This window comes from Mustela erminea, chromosome 13 (assembly GCF_009829155.1).
Source record: "Mustela erminea isolate mMusErm1 chromosome 13, mMusErm1.Pri, whole genome shotgun sequence".
Lineage (NCBI taxonomy): Eukaryota > Metazoa > Chordata > Mammalia > Carnivora > Mustelidae > Mustela > Mustela erminea.
In genome coordinates, this window is record NC_045626.1 from 72,469,664 (window position 1) to 72,486,870 (window position 17,207).

Sequence of the window (17,207 nt, forward strand, 5' to 3'; positions counted from 1 at the left end):
CACACACAGCACACTGTAATACACACATACACTCACATATCTAGTATCCATAGCAATGTTCACTGAGTGTTTGCCTCATGGACTAGACTTTATACCAAGACATAAAAACACAGAAATGAAGAAGCTTGAGTCTCTTCCCTCCAGGATACCCCGGGCCTATAGAGAAGTCTGAGTACTTCCCTGTGAGATCCACCAAAAGAGTCTTTCAACACCATTTATGTTTGTGTTTCCACAAGGAAAGACATGGGACAAGCTCAATACCCAGGATAAGTGCTGGACAGTACTGAGTTGAGCTGTAACCAATCAGTGGTCTTTTTAATAAATATGCCAAGGAAAAACCATCCTGTTACTCCCGCTGTATTTATCTTTCACAATGGTATTTTATCACAAAGAATCTGGAGAGGGGAACCTGGGTGTCTCCATCAGTTAGACATCTTGCCTTCAGCTGCATCTCCCTCTCCCCTTCTTCCTGCTTATGTTTTTGCACTCTGTCTGTCTCTCTCTGTCAAATAAATAAATAAGATCTTAAAAAAAAAAAAAACAATCTGGGCAGTGTGTGACTGAACATGTGTCCCTTTTTGCCTTGGCTCCTAGGAAGCTCAGAACTAAATTTTGGATCCATACATAGCAGAAGTGTTGATTTTCAGAGTACAGATTTCTGGGTGTTATAACTGGTGCTATTTTATGTTCTTACAGGTATTTGTCTTCCATTCTATTCTTAAAATATACCGTTAAGTGACTAAGTTCTTTCTGAAACAAGATGGGGATAGAGAAGAAACGTAGATTTTAGTTAGGTAGATTCATTAGGGCAGTGGAGTTGCCATAACAAAGAACCTCCAATTCTCAATGGCTCAGCATAACAAAGGTTTGTTTCTTGCTCAGAGCACAGTCTAATGTGGGTTTTTAGGAGGTGTACCATTGCTCCATACAGTCATTCAGGTACCCAGGATTCCTTCCATCCAGTGGCATTTAAAGTATAAGAAGGGGGGCACAGTGGTGCCTGGGTGGCTCAGTGGGTTAAAGCCTCTGCCTTTGGCTCCAGTCATGATCCCAGGGTCCTGGGATTGAGCCCCCACATCAGGCTCTCTGCTCAGGAGGGAGCCCGCTTCCCCCCCCACCCCCCATCTCTCTGTCTGCCTCTTTGCCTACTTGTGATCTCTGTCTGTCAAATAATAAATAAAATCTTAAAAAAAAAAAAGAAGGGGTCACCTAGGTGGCTCAGTTGGTTAAGCATTAGACACTTGGTTTGGGCTCAGATCATGATCTTGCAGTCATGGGATCAAGCCCCACTTAAGGTTCCACAATGAGTGCAGACTCTGCTTTAGATTCTTTCTTACTGTCCCTCTCCCTCCCACTCTGCCTCTCCCCCTTCTCTAAAATAAATAAATAACGTCTTTAAAAAAGTATAATGGAGAAAAATAAGGACCATGTCCTACTGAGGTAGCTGTATCTTTAACCTGGTGCATGATAAGACATCAGAACTAATACATACTAGGACCCAAAGCTATGTCTAGAGAATGGAGAGGTGGCCTTCAATATGAAGGAAAGACAAGACACCAGGTAGGAGTTGGTCTCTGAGCTGGGCATTGAGGGCAAACCAATTCTGGGTCTGCAGAAAGGGTAAAAGGCAGATGGACAGATAGAACCATGTGTGCAAATTCATGGAGGAGAGAAAGAGTGGGGAGTTTGTGAAGACCAATGAGGCTCTCCTTCTAGACCAAGAGTGGGAAGCAAAACTGTGGTGGTAAACTTTAATGGTCAAAGGAAAGCAGAGCCTGACCCAAGAGAGCTTTGAGTGTCAGACATAAAAATTATCTCATTATGACATAATATTTAAATTACCCATCATAGATTGGATGCTGAGAACTATGCATGGTGCTTCCCTTGTAATGATCTTATCAATTCCTATAGTTATATTATATGGTGAAATACTCTGGTGCTTAGTATTTTACAGGAGTGGACATTGAATCCGAGGGGTTAAGTGACATCAGAGGTTGAAACGGTGCACTCCCTCAGCTTCTACCCTGTGGGACCTCCAGAACAAGGACTCTGCCCTGTGCTGTGGTCATCACAGCAGCCGGCTCAGCTAGATGGAGAGATCAGAGGGCAGTTGCACAGGGATCAACAGCCCATGTCTCAGAGCCAGCCACAGTTCAATAGCTCAACCCCCAGCCTTTGGTGAGGCACGTCAACTTGGAGCCTCATTTTTCCCTCCTGTAAAATGGGATAATAATGTTTCCATCCCACGGTTGCAACACATATGTCATGTATCCCGACACCCAGCACGTAGTAGGGGCTACATTAATAGCACTCATTATTATCGTCACTTTTGTTGCTGTTCTTGTTGTTTTTAAAGGGATGCAGGGAGTCAGGGAACAGGCTGCTATACCAGCCAAGAGACAAGTAATTTGGGAATGCTCTAGCAGAGGCCGTGGAGAGGGACAGCTGTGAGGGAGATTAAGGAAATTCACGCGGAATATATGTACGTCTGGTACGTATGGCGCTTTGGCAAACACAGAATCGGGATGGATGCGCTCCTCCCCAGAAAGATGTGAACGGCATTTGGCATCCCTTGTTGTTCAAGCCAGGAGCAGTCCTGTGTGTGTGTCTGTGTGTTTCATGCAAATCTGGGCGCGTGTAGATGTAAATTGCACACGGCTCAGAGACACAGGGGCGGGTGGAGAACAAAGAGAGGGGCAGGCTCCCCTACAGAAGCAACCTGGTAGACGGGGTCCTGTCTCTTCGGCTTTGGGCTCTGAAGTGAGCACTTGGTCTCCAAGGACTTGTCTATAAAATGAGGCTGAGGTCACTTCACCAACCTTGACTCTGAGGCTGGACTAGAGTTCCTTTTGAGGTCCCTTGTGGCTCCAAGATCCTAGGTCAGTGAGAGGGGAAGGTGAGTCCCAACATAGAAGGATGAACAACTCTGAAGTTCTAAGAAGGTATCTTGGCTCCTTAAAGTCAGGAGAGGTGAGAGAGAAGGAGGGTAGGTAGAGGCACAGATGCCCAATTTCTCAAGGGGACCAGGAAAGGGAAAGGAGGATTTCAAGAAATGTTCAGAGAAAATCCAGAGCTGGGCCATCCCTGAGTGGGGTCTTCCCTCTAAATCCCAAGCAACATCCCCTGTCCCTGTGCAAGCTCCCTGAGGTCTCCTGCCTGAGTCTCCTTTGTCTCCAGTGACCCCCTTGCCCCACTTTATTAGTCATGTGCAGTGGAAGAGATCAAGATGACTAGAACCAGAAACAGCACTACCTCCCCAAGACTCTCCCCTGGAGAAAAGAACCCCTGTTTTAAGGCCCCTAAAATAAATGACTGACATCAAAATTCAGGGAAACTGACTTGGAGGCTAAATGGTGAAGTGAAGTGAAAAAATAATCCCCAGACCCCAACATCAGCCTGATCTGGGTGGCTAGTACTGGGTTGAGCTTGGGCAAGTCACATATCCTTGGACAGGAGGCTTTGTGTCTTAGGGCCTCAATTTCCCCACCTGTGAAGTGGAGCCAGTGATAGAACCCACCTCTGGGGATAGATGGGAGGACCCACAGCCATAAGTCTTATTGAGTGTCTGCCTCAGGCATCAAGCAAGAGTGCTGAGTACCTGTCATTTACTGCCTCCTTCTCGGAGTGATGGGGGACATGGTCTCATTCAGCCTTCTTTGGCCATGCATTTGTATTTGCAGAAAGTTCTTCTTTTCTTTGGCCAAACACACAAACATGCCCCCACCCTCCCAAAAAAAAAATTAGTCTCCAGCTGCCTCTCTACTTATGTAATGATTTAGGAGAAGATCAAAATAAAACGTGGGAAGCTGTAGGCTGTGACACTATTTTTTTCCCCTTAGTACACTCTGATTATGTGTAAACAGCACATTGCAAATTATTTCCTCTTTATTTGTCAAGTCCTCAAGCCACCTCAGGGTCCCTCAGAATAAGTAACTGGCTCTGGGACATTGCATGGCAATTAGCTTTGAGTGGAGATTTTTTCTCCAGGAAGTCTCCCAGCTCGAGGCTGTTCCAGGAAAAAGGGTATATGGTAGGTAGAGATCAGACCCACACGATCTGGAGGTCTTCTGCCCACTCCATGGGCTCTCCTATAGAGAAAGGAGTGAAGGACAAGAGTTCAAACACATGATCCAAAAGAAACTGTTTGAATAAGCCCAACTGGATTGATCCTTAAGTGTCATTTGCTATCTCGGAATCTCTCATGATTCCTATTACATATGACAGAGAACACCTCCTCCAAGAAGCCCTCCAGTCTTGAATCTCCAAACACTATCTTTAAAACCCTGTGAAACCCAACAGTCTTTGGGGAGGATGGGAGTATGAGTGGATACAGCTGCAAATTCCTACCTCTTCTAGCCTTGGAGATTCACGACCTTGGGTTTGAATTTTGGTTCTGCAACCAAATGCTGGCCAAGAAATCTAAATTCCCTGTGTTTCTGTTTCTTCATCTTTAGAATGAGGATAGTCACAATGTTACCCTGCTTACTGTAGGAGATCTGGTGTGAAAACAAAAGAGCAGCTTGCCCAGAGTGCCTTTGACAGAAGTGGGAAAAAGCAACCACTTCTGGCAGGGTGATTAGAGAACATACCTCCATCCTCCAGGGGCATGCAGCCTTATCTAAGGGTCTGCTGAGCAACTTAAAGATTGAGTTCAGCTCTCTCCCATCCCTTTGGCTGGGAGCTCTTCTGCAGTACACACCCTACACAACTATACCTGGCAGCCCTAAATGTAAAGCCATCAGTAAGCACCAGACTCAAGGTAAGCACTCAATGTCTGGCAGCAGCTGTGGTCACTGTCATCATACATCACTGTTTGAATGATTTTGACTCTTAAAATCCACAAAGAGCTAAGTACTTTAAAACTTTACTCTTTCTTTAACCCAATTTGGAATCCCATTTCCACCATGTCCTGGCCATGTGTCCTTAAAGAAGTCCTTTACTCATTCTGAACCTCAGTGTCCTCATCTATAACAGAAAATAGTAATTCCCACCTGGGGGTAAGGTTTTGGTTACATAGTAAGTATCAAAAGTATATGCAGTCCAGTGTCTGGAATATTCTAGATGCTCGGTAAATATCCATTTCCTTTACAGCAAGGAAAAGGAGATTTCCCCACCATGGCTTTTTTTCCTTCAGTACAAGCATCCATGGTCACATGTTCAGAAGATGAAAAAAAATACATATCAAACCATTTTAGTGAAGACACTTAGCATTCTGAAGTATAACCTATTTGTAGACAGGAATATCAAGTTTGGAATCAGGAGACAGGGAGCCCCGTCCCCAAGTACCCTCACCCCCAGTTCATCTTGTGACGTGGAATTAGTCACCAGCTCTCTGAGACTTGGTTTTCTTTTCTGTGAAACCAGGGGAGAGGAAATAAGGGTCGTTGCATATTTGGTACAGCAATGACACCGTTCATTCCTAACAAGCCTGTGGAGAGCCCTAGTATACAAAGCAGGTTAAAACAGAGATGCTCTGATTGAAGTGAGGGCAGAAGTAGGAAGCTGCCAATTCACCCCACTTCTTCTCACCCTGCGGTATCTCCTAATGCTAATTTGAGGGAGCCCGGTGCTCTGGGAACACAATGTGGCAGCCATTGAGCTCAGACCCTTCCTGCTGAAATATTCCAAGGCTCTGTGTCTGTGCTTTGACATCCACTGTCTTGCCACTCAATTCATCCTGACCCAAAAAGTGTGAGTGTGTGTGTGTGTGTGTGTGTGTGTGTACCACAAACAAATGCTCACAAAGAAAGCAAAAAGAAGTTCCACCAGCCATTAAGGGGAAATTACAAATGCATTTTTCTCTGCCTCCGGCACATTAATAAAAGAGATTACAAAACTGGAATTGACTCAAAGCAGGGCAACCTCACAACAATTGGTAGGCGGGGGGTGGGGGGCGGGGGCCGACGGCTTCCTGTACAGTCATCTGATTTCATGGCCGTTCCCATGCTGGGAGAATCTGTCTGCGGCGGCTGCTGGGAGGATGTGGGCTCATGCATTAAACATCAGGGGGACCCTCACAACATGCACTGTGGGCTGGGAGAAGGACAAGCTGGGGGGGCACGCTTGTGACATGCCCCAGCACAGCAATGCCTGTGGGCAGAGACCTGGAGATTGTTTAATGCAAGCACCGGAAAATCATTGAAAATTGCAGGGTGGGAGATGAAGGAGGGCATAAAATGCAGAAAGTACAAAGACATTCTAGTGTCTTGAACATGGGAGGGGCGCCACAGCCACTTTGTCTCAGCGGTCATAGCAAGTTGTTACCCTATGCCATAAGCTTGGGACGAGATAGCTGGGACTGGTCATTGGAGTAGACTTAATTATTGTTCCTGATCCTTTACCCCTCTCTGTATCCATGACTATTGCCATGGGACTTTGCAGCCTCTCCCCCTAGAGCACACATCCTTCTGCACAGACTTTGAGCCTGACTGTGTACATGCCTGGCTTTGGCCAGGGTTAAAGGAATGGAAGGAGCAGGGTGCTAGTTCTGGGATGAGACCTTAAGAAATCTTGTGTGCTTCCACTTTTTCTCTTGTACCTCTGCCTTCACCAGGAGAAGAATGTGTTCTGGTGACACTGCCAGCCCATGGAGGATGGTAGGCATGTGGAGCTGAGCCAGACACAGCCTGCAGCTCAAAGTTGTCCCACCTGACTCACAGAATAAAGCTAGATGAGAAATAAATGTCTATTGTTGTGTGCAACTGGGATTCCATGTCTGTTTGTTATGCAGCAAGAGCTGACTGATACACTTATATATGAAGTCACTTGTTTTATTCATCTATTCCTTCATTCAGGAACTATTTCCCAAACACTTCCGTGCCGGACATTTTGCTAGGCAATGGGGATATGATGGTTACTAAGAAACCGTGGAAATGGGCAGAGATTTAAATTTATTAATTCAAGGATTGAGCATTCCTTATGTGCCAAATGTAGAAAAACGTATGGCAATTACAGTGGCAAGCACAATAGATATACAGCCCCTCCATGTGTGAGGCTTATATATAGGCAGCAGATAAAGCAAACAACAAAGCAGAACATTTCCAAAAAGCCTGATGAAGAAGGTTTCTCTTCCTTTAAACTAGTCACCGTGTGATGGAAAAGACGAGAAATTCAGGAGACCGTTACAATAGAAGTGTTAAGGACAAGTGTGAGATACATACATGCAGCTTAGAGGAAGTGCCTCATGCAGCATGGGGTTGGGGGCAGGGAGAAGGTCAGCAAGGGGAAGAGTCTCAGGGCACAAAATACCTGAGCTGAGCACTGAAGGTCAAGTAGATAGAGAGGAAGGACATGGATGGACTAATAGGCAGAAGGCACAGCAAGAACAAGAAGTCAGGAAACAGCACAGAACCCAAGGACCAGGACCTACAGGTACTTGTGTGTGTTATTGGAAAATAGACGGGAAGAGAGAGAGATGGGGAGGGAGGGACTGAGAGAACATGAAGGAGACCGGGTGCCAAGCTGACAGGCTTAACCTTGACCCGAGGAAGGGAAACAGAGAGGCACAGAAAAGTTGAGCAGGGAAACACTGAATCTGGTGGCCATCTGAGAATTCTCGAAAGGTGGAGTGGCTGGGGCAAGACCGGAGGCAGTGAGGTCAGGAGGAGGCTGAGCTGCAGTCCAGGAGAAGCTGAATGCCACCCGCTCAGGTAACATGGGAATGACAAACGGCCCCACTCTTGGAATTATAGGAGCTCATACAACTGGGTGTTCTGGGGCCACCAAGTTCCATCCACTCCTGCAAAAATCAGGTCTTCCAGAGGATGATGACATGTCCCCAAGTCTCACAGCAGGTGGACTTAGAGCTCGGGCTCAGAACTGAGATCCTAACACTACTAACCCTAAGCTCATTTCACAACTCTGCTCTGTGTCCCCAGATTCAATTGGTCCCAATTCAATTAATAACAATAATGACAAGAGTAATGGTAATTCCTATGATCTAACCACTGTGGGCGAGACTCTGAGCTCAGCACAGTAAAACCTCATGGAACCCTCCCAACATTCTCAAGGCTCAGAATGTCCCATTTTACAGATGAGAAACCTGAGGATGAGGCAGTGAGGCAGCTTGAAGGGGAGTCTCGGGGACTGCCTAAGCCAGCTCGGGCTGCTGTAACAAATACCGTAGACAGGGGTTGAAATAGCATGCACAATTCCAGAGACTGGGAATCCAAGGTCAAAGTGCTGGCAGGTTACAATTCTCGGAGAAGGCCTTCCCTTCTCACTCTGTGTTCACACGACCTCTTCTTCATGTGTGCATGGGTGGGAGATGGCCAGAAAGAGGGGTTGGGTAGGTAATGGGGACATCAACCTATGAATTTTCAAAGGAGGCAAACGTTCAGCCCCTAACAGTATCCTCACTGGAGATGACAGTGTTCCTGCCCAGCACGGTGGTGAAGTCTACACGAGTGACGTGTGTAAGTGCCTGGCACATGGGAAGGGCTCAGGAAATGGCAATGGCAACAAAGATGATCTCAGTGAGATGATAAGGATGAGGGGGGTGGAAAGAGCCAGATCTGTGGCCTGCCCTAGACTCCACTGTGTGGCTTTTGACAAGGCACCAAACTCTTTGGGCCCTAGTCTCCCCCATCTGTCAGATGAAGACTAGCCCAAGGCAGTGGTTCTCAGGGAGTGTCCCCTTGGCCCCGGCAGCGTAAGCCATCACCCGGAGCTGGTTAGGAAGGTGCTACCCCCAGGTGTCCCCAGACCGACTTAGTCTGCAACTCTGAGAATAGCACCCAGCAGTCCGTGTTTAACAAGCTGTCCTGGTATGTCTGATGCATGCTCAAGTTTGAGAGCCTCTGGTCTAGATGCATCATTTTTCAACCTTTTTAAAGGACATAAGTGCTTTCTTCTGATGAGATCGGGAGAAGGCAGGTACCTATCGCAGATAAAAACTGCTGTCCTAAGTTGAAGCTGAGAACAGAGGTCTGTCTGCTTTCCTGCCCTCACCCCCCCTTGGAAGCTCCATGGACCCCAGTGTGAAGGCCAAGGTGATGCTGAAGCTCTCTGTCCTGCGTCAATTCTTCCTGCCAACCAGAGCCCACTGCTCCCGCCCCCGCCTCCCACCCACCCTCCCAGCATCCATTCTTGTTTACATGTTCCAGAAAGCATGGATTTGTTGTGACCTCACGAAATCTGGTTTGTTTCTTCTTTCCTCCCTTCTTTCTTCCTCTCTTTCTTTCTTTCTTTCTTTCTTTTTTTTTAAATAGGTTACAGCCTATAATTCACTTAATTGTTTCCCAGAGCACCGGTCTGGTGGCTAGGCGGCATAGCACGAGGCAGAGGAACGGAGACAGGTCTTCGGAAGCCTCTTTCCAGAAAATCTAATTTCATCATTGAGAAATCTTCTGTCTTAAGCAGCCTGCGCCGCCGCCACTGCCATAAATTTACATATTCTATATGCCGCCGCAGGAACGCAGTGGGCCCGATTTGCATAATGCCGCTGGAGGGGCTTGTGCTTCTCTTGAACCTGAATGCGGCAGGAACGAGGAAGCAATTATTAAGCTGTACACATTGGCAGGGAGAGAGGCCTCAGATGGATTTCGACTCCAAACCCTATTCGCCGTCCAGGCTGCTGATTACCCCAGGCCTGATCCCAGGCTGACAGTGGATCCGAGGGCTGGGGAAATCAACGGGTTGCTGCTTTGGGTTCATGTCAAGAGCCAGACGGAGCCTGGGTTTGAGGGTGCAGCTTTGGTTATCCCATGTGGATTGTTGGAGCCGTTGTCTTCCTGTTCCCCACAAATAATTTGTTTCGTGTTCTCTTTCGTCAGGGTGTCTTGGCCAACGCCTCCCTGCCCCTTTTCTGCGACAGCACCCCCGAATGCCTACAAGACAATTCTGTTAGGGTTTGCCCACCTCTTTGCCGGCAACGCTGTCAGAAATGTGTAATTAAGAAAATGTTGCTGAATGAAGTCCCAGTTGGGAAATGACAAGTGGAAATAGGAATTCTCTCATCCACAGTGGTCCTGCTTAAAATCTACGCTCTCCATACTGAGAAGGTGGGGTCTACCCTATGGTGGGTCTCTGGTAAGACACTCTTGTATACTTGGGTTCAGTATCTCCGACAAGGGGTCACTTGATGATCTAGGATCCACACATTGCTCTCCATAGTTTCTGGATCTTCCAGAGCTATGGTCTTGACCTCCATCCAAGTCACTCCATGACATGCCACTCCCAACCTCAGTAGCCCATGGATGTGAATGGCCACATCTGGCTCTGGAGGTACCATCTTGGTTTTACTTCAGTGACAATGTGGAAGACCTCAGTGCTCAAAGATGGACATCTTCTGACGGGACTTTGAACCCAGCCCTTCTTGACATTTTTTATTTTTATTATTATTTTTTTTAATTGTGTTATGTTAGTTACCCTACAGTACATCATTAGTTTTTGATGTAGTGTTCTATGACTCATTGTTTACATATACTACCCGGTGCTCCTCCTTAATATCTAAACCAGGTTAATTCATGAAACGCCCAGCCAGAAGTCTACCTGTCCACTTCTGCAGGCACGTACCATGAGAATACTTGCTAGATGATATAGCTAAAGTGCAGGGCACACCTGATGCATTTACTGACAGAGCAAAACACCATCATGCAAATGTGGAAAGCTGAGTGAGGATGAGCAACGCTTTACTTCTTATATTTAATAATAGACTGAACCACTTTAATTTTTTCAAACAAACGTCTTTCATTTCTAGGGAAGCGGACATACACCTGAAAATACTGAATCGGTGGAGCAGGCAACTCTTGACCTCAGGGTCGTGAGTTCAAGCCCCACACCTGGCATAGAGATCACTTAAAAATAAAGGCTGAAAAAAAAAAAAAAAGCAGGCATGAGTATTATTACTCTTCTAATCAGAAAATACTAGGTTCACTTCTGACTGCCTCGACGCTGAAAACCGGTAGAGTTTACCCAAGCAGAGATGACCTGTAGCACAAAAAACATACTCCGTGCCGGAATGGAACAATGAGCCAAGTGTCGGAAATTTGAAACAGCAGGTTTTTTGCTGGGAAGAAAAAAAAATGTATCTCCACTTACTAAGAGGTACCGTCTCCTCAAAAGACCTCACTATTTTGTCCTCAGCCCTGACTGCCTCATTACCAGGATTTGGAGGGAACTCACTTTTTCCATGGTTCCATCCAACATTGAATTATTTCTCTAAGAAAAGGAGATTGCTCCTGATTAGCCAGACTCAGGGCTCTACACGCACACGTGGTAACTTTTCCAAAGGAAACCATTTTGGTGCCTAACGGTGCCCAGAGCTTCAGAGCAGCAGATGGTCTCGAAGTTTAGAGTTCAGGATTTACATGTGGACATGTCCTCAAGCCAGGCCTAACATTTCCAAGCCTCTGCTTCCTGATCTGTCAGGGGAAGATAGTAATAATACCTGCTCCCTCATTGTTCTTGGGAACAATTAGATGAGATCATGAATAATAGTGGAGTCACAGAAGGTGAGATAATCTGCCCAAAGTCACAGAGTAGGTAGTCAGGAGGACCTTGAATTCAGGTATGTTTGTTCAGCCCCCCTATGGCAGATTGCTACCTCCCAGGATCCAGGAATGCTGACAGCAGGTGCTTACTGAAGCCCAGTCACAGCCGTTGGCTCTCTGGGCTAAATGGGGAGAAGGGCTGCAGTAGGAGCTCTTCAAAGGGCAACAGTCATGGGGACGTGATAGTCACTCAACTGGTCACACCGTTTAGAAACAGAGGTGAACGCTTCTTCCAACCAGCCCTCTTAAAGACCCAAAGTTCCTTTCACTGCTTGGCAGAGTCTGCTTTTGTTAGCCATAGGCTTTGGCTTGTTTGTGGTGAAAGAGGGGAGATAAAGTGACAAGAAAAGCAAGAGACGTGTAGCTTAGAAGAAACCGCAATCAGACTTGGAGCTGTGCCTGGTCACTGTGTGGCCAGCCCCTCTGTTCCAGGGTGCGGCATGGATCAGCCACGTTTCGGGGTCCCTGCAGCCTTTGAGGACAGATCCTGGTGACAGAAGTAAGGGGTGTTTGTACAAAGCGGAGGGTGGTTAAGACACAAGAGCTCACCTAATTAAGAACCAGCAATGCTGTGATCACTTGTTCAGTAGAATGTCCCATAGCCAAACATGCGCCAAAACGATAACCCAGAGGGTCTACACTTAGGTAGATATCCACCCACAAGAACAAGATATGAAGACGTATGTGTGTGCATGTCCTCTTCTTAATAGCCTAAAACAGAAATACCCAAATCCCCATCAATGCTGAAACCAATAAATTGTGCCATATTCCCAGAAATGTGTGTCATATGACAGCACTGGCACATCCAGGCCCCAGTTATAACCGGCCACATCCTGCTTTGTAAATAAAGTTTTATTGGGACACAGCCGCATCCATTCATTACATAGCGTCTGTGCCATCTTTTGCCTTACCACACCAAAGATTAGCAGTTACGAGATGGAATAGCCTGCAGAGCCCAAAGTATTTACTATCTGGCCCTTTTCAGAACAAAATTTGCCAACCCCTGCTATAGAAAAATGAAAACAATAGTTATGAGTTCCCCGGGAAATGTGGACAATTTTCACAAACATAATATTGAATACAAGAAGCCAGACATGAATGCGTACCTGTTGCATAATTGAATTTACATGGAGCGCAAAGACAGGCAAAACTTTGCACGTTGCTGAAGAAAGGCTAAGAGTTACCCAGCAAGGATAGTAACTGAATGGGGCATGTGAGAGTTTGGGGGCCTGGGGCATGCACACCTGACTCTTGATCTGGGTGGTGGCTCTACGGGTGTTCATTCTATGAAACGTCACGAAAATGTACATGGATCGTGTATATGCTTTTCTGTATGTATGTCATTTGTCGATAAAAATTTTTGAAATAAATAAAAAAAGAAACAGTGGGTGTATGTAGCAATGCCAAGTATTTTCTCAATGTATTTCCTGGACAGAAAGCTCAAATAACAGATTGTCGAGTTAGAAAACAGATAACTCTAACTTTTACACATGAGCACACATTTATTCATTCACTCTACAAATGTTTATTGATCACTCACCATGTACCAGGTGCCGGGAATTCAGCAGTGCGCGAGACAGACGCAGCGCCCCCCTGCTTGGCATTTACATCACACGTGCACATGGAGTCTTACATGCACACGGGCACCTACACACTCCAACACGGACCTGCACATGAGTGCCCTGCAGCTCAGGTCATTCTCAAGCAAGTACTTTTCTGAATTTTTCTCTTCCTCCCCACCTCCTGTCTCCCTCAGACGCAGAGACTGATGGATGGAGCTCAGTTCACTCTTTGTCCAGAAGAGCCACAGATCTGTCCTGGCCAAGCCTCCACAGTTTAACTCCCAAAGTGGGGTGGGTCAGACTAGCTGGTTTCTCCAAGCACTGGAGATACCTGGAAACCAGACAAAGAGAGACCCAGGGCTCAGAGGGTGGCTGATCTTGAACCCAAGGATGATTTCTGATGTTCCCTTGATATCCTCTAAGCATCCTTCCTTCAGTGTGGACACCTGCCATCTACAGAGTGTGGTCACCAGGGCCTCATGACCTACTGGCCAGGGTTTTCCCACATGTGATGAATGACATGTGCAGAGGTTGTGTATTTGTATCACACAGCATTGAAAGAATGCCAGAATGACAGAGCTGGAAGGTCATGGGCCCAATGGAAGTCCCATGGCAGGAGAAGGTGGCTCAGGATTCCATGGTCAAGCAAGGCTGGGTCTACCAGACTCTGGCCAGGAGCCCATCCCTTATACCAAGTGAATGCCTCAGTGCTCAGGTGCCCACACTGAAACAGGTTGGCTGGTCCCCCTCTAACAGCCTCACAACTCAGAAAAAATCCAGCTCCTTACTCTGGAAAAGCTTCCTGTGATTCTAGCCCCTTCCCACCTCTCTTACCTCATCTGCTGCCACTGTCCTCTGATCACCTTTCTTTTCCTCCAAAATCCCATCTAGGGCCTTTGCAAATGCTGTTCCCTACACCTGGAGCACCCTTTCCACTGTGTTCACCAGGCTGGCTCCTTTCTTCATTAGGATTTTAGCACAGGTGTCACCTTCTCAGAGAGGGCTTCCTCAATTTTCCAGTCTCAGCAAGATGTCACCCTCCTCCACCCATTTTCCACCTGCCTCCCTCCTCCACTGCTCTCATCACTGTCTAGAATTATCTTGTTTGTCACTTTGTCCATTCTGTGAGTCCCATCAGGCCAAGGATTGCCTTCTTGTTCATTGCTCTATTCCAGTGCCTCCAAGAAGCCTGAAAGGGAGTAAGCATTTAGAGGATATTGAAGGAAGGAAGGAAGGAAGGAAGGAAGGAAGGAAGGAAGGAAGGAAGGAAGGAATAGACGGACGACGGGTAAGTTATGGTAGGGTGGGGAGGGGAGAGAGGGAGGGGAGAAAGATCTACAGTAGAATAGCTCACAATCCAGATACCTCTCTGAAAGGCACAAGCTCTCTCAGCCTCTCTAATTAAGATGTCCCTAGTATCGGCAACAGCTCCTGGTTTTTTTGTGTATGGAAGCATATTGACCCAGGGCCAGAGGGACATTTGGCTGCAATTTGTGTTTGCTTCTCTGATCAATCGGCATCTCGATGCTCACCCCCAACACGATCCATTGCTGATGGTAATTAATTACAGTGCCTTCCTGTTCTTGCCTCTCTTGACCCCTCATGAGGTTCATCCTTGTCCATTCTGTGTTGTGGGGAGTTCCGGGCCTATAGCTGATGTCAGAAGGAGCCCTTAAAGTGTTTATTTTTTTTCTCCTTCTCAGCCCACTGTTTGAACCACGGGTCTGGACTCTGTCCTGTTCTCCCCATTGGGTTCCAGGAAAAACACCAATGGAGAGATTGGTGGGGATGAAAGGGACTCTGTATTGGGGAGGGAAGCTTTGTTCTAACGCAACCCTACCTTTCACTCTCTGGGTGTCCGTGACCCCATCACTTTACTTCTCTGAGCCTTGATTCTACTCACCTTCAAAATGTGAGGGCTTTCAAGATCGCCCTTAATCCTTGAAACTTTAGGGTTCTTCAAGTTGAGAATTCTTCACGAACAAGCTTCACACTTTAAATGCCCAGAAGGTCAAGCCATTCCACCACCTTTTTTTATTGGGCACACTGTCTATTCCTATAACTTCTGAACATCATTCATTCATTTGTGCTTAGCCACAGTCACTGTTAAACAAAACATAGTTGGTCTCCCTCCCCATGATCATTCCACTGGGTCCCCCAAGGATTCTGGAAATAAAGCTTTGTCATCCCTATCATACAAAGGAAAAAACTGAGGCATGGCAAAGTTAGGAACTCACACAGGGTCACACAGCTAGCGAATAGCTGAGCCAGGCTTCAATCACAGAGCTGTCTAGCCCAATGTTTATCATTTGACCATTCATCTGGAGATCCTAACTCTAAAATACCCATTTCCTCCACCCTTCTTGAGGGACAGATACCTGGAGGGACATTTGGCCATATGCCACTGTTTCTCATCAAAGGTAAAAATGTTTTTAAAAAGGACAGTGGTTATTACAATAGGGTGTCTTGTGGCTTGGAAAAGTTCATAAACTAGGTCCAATTAGTTGCACCAATTAGCAATGCACCATAGACCCGTCCTTCTTGGCACCAAAATCCTCTCAGAATCAAAAAGACATATGACCCAGGTCATACGTGAAGAAGGAGTCTACGCATCAAATACCATTTACTATGCAAAGCAGATTCCGTTTTCCTAGAATGTGCTGATTTTGAGACATAGAAATACATTCAAATTAACCCCTGAGCTATTCCTCTTCCAAATTCCCCATTTAAGGTTGACTCCTTGGCGCGTGATATTACTAATTCACAGCTCCCAGAAGGCATACCGATTACCTTGGATGTGGGTGAGGGCTCCACTAACACACCGTTTGATGCGGGGTAGAAATCAGAGCTCAAGGCACAAACTCGAATCCCCACCCCATGCAGAAGCACCAAAGACTCCCCCTCCAGGACCTGGCTCCAACCAACTTCACTCATGAACTCATTAAATAAATATTTATTGGTCACCTACTATATGCCAGACACTGTTCTTAGCACTGGAGATACAGCAGTGAATAAAAGAGATGAAAGTACCTACCCTGAAGGAATTTACATTCTGGTGGAAGGGACAGATAACAGTAAGAATAAATTAGTAGAGTATGAGCAGGAAAACAAAGTATGATTGGACAACAACAGTGCTGTGGCAAGCACTGGGATTTAAAATAGGGCTTTCATGGTCACCTGGGTGGCTCAGTTGATTAAGCATCTTACTTTTTATTTCGGATCAGGTCGTGATCTCTGGGTGGTGAGAATAAGCCCTGTGTTGGGCTCTGGGCTCAGTACAGAATCTGTTAGAGATTCTCTCTCCCTCTCCCTTTTCCCTTTCCCACTGTCTCTCTCTAATAAATGAAGTCTTTTAAAAATATATAAATAAATAACATAGGGTTTTCACAGGAGATCTAGTAAGAAGAAGTTGAACCAAAACTTTATTGCAGGGGCGCCTGGGTGGCTCAGTGGGTTAAGCCTCTGCCTTCGGCTCAGGTCATGATCTCAGGGTCCTGGGATCGAGTCCCGCATCGGGCTCTCTGCTCAGCAGGGAGCCTGCTTCCCTCTCTCTCTCTGCCTGCCTCTCCATCTACTCGTGATTTCTCTCTGTCAAATAAATACATAAAATCTTTAAAAAAAAAAAAAAACTTTATTCCAAGACTACTGAAATGATCCATGGAAGCTGACCACGGAGAGCCCCATGCACAGCGAAGGTGCGAGAGGAGTTCTGAGTCTCAAAATACTTGGAAAGGGGAGTCCATGGTGTTTGCAATGGAGTAGAAAGTAAGCCCAAGAGAAGAATCCAAGATGACTCCGAAGTGTCCTGAGACCCTGGGCGGGTGGGTTTGTCAATTCCCGCCCTGAACACATCTGTGAATTAAATTAGTGGTGGGGGATCCATTCAGATTGAGGGACACCAAGTTTGAAGTGCTTATTTGGCTCAGATGGAGTTGACAAGCAGGCCACGACTTTCCCCCACAGATCTTGTATGCCACGAAAATCCACTCTTTGTTCTCTCATGATCCCTGTTGTATATCTTTATTCACACAGAGCCTCCACCCGAAGGGCCCTCTCCCTTCTCAGGAGGAGCAGTCCCTACCTTCAATGTCAACTGATCCACGACCCCAAAATGTTATCTCTCTTCAGCAATCCCCTAGCCCATTTCCCTGCA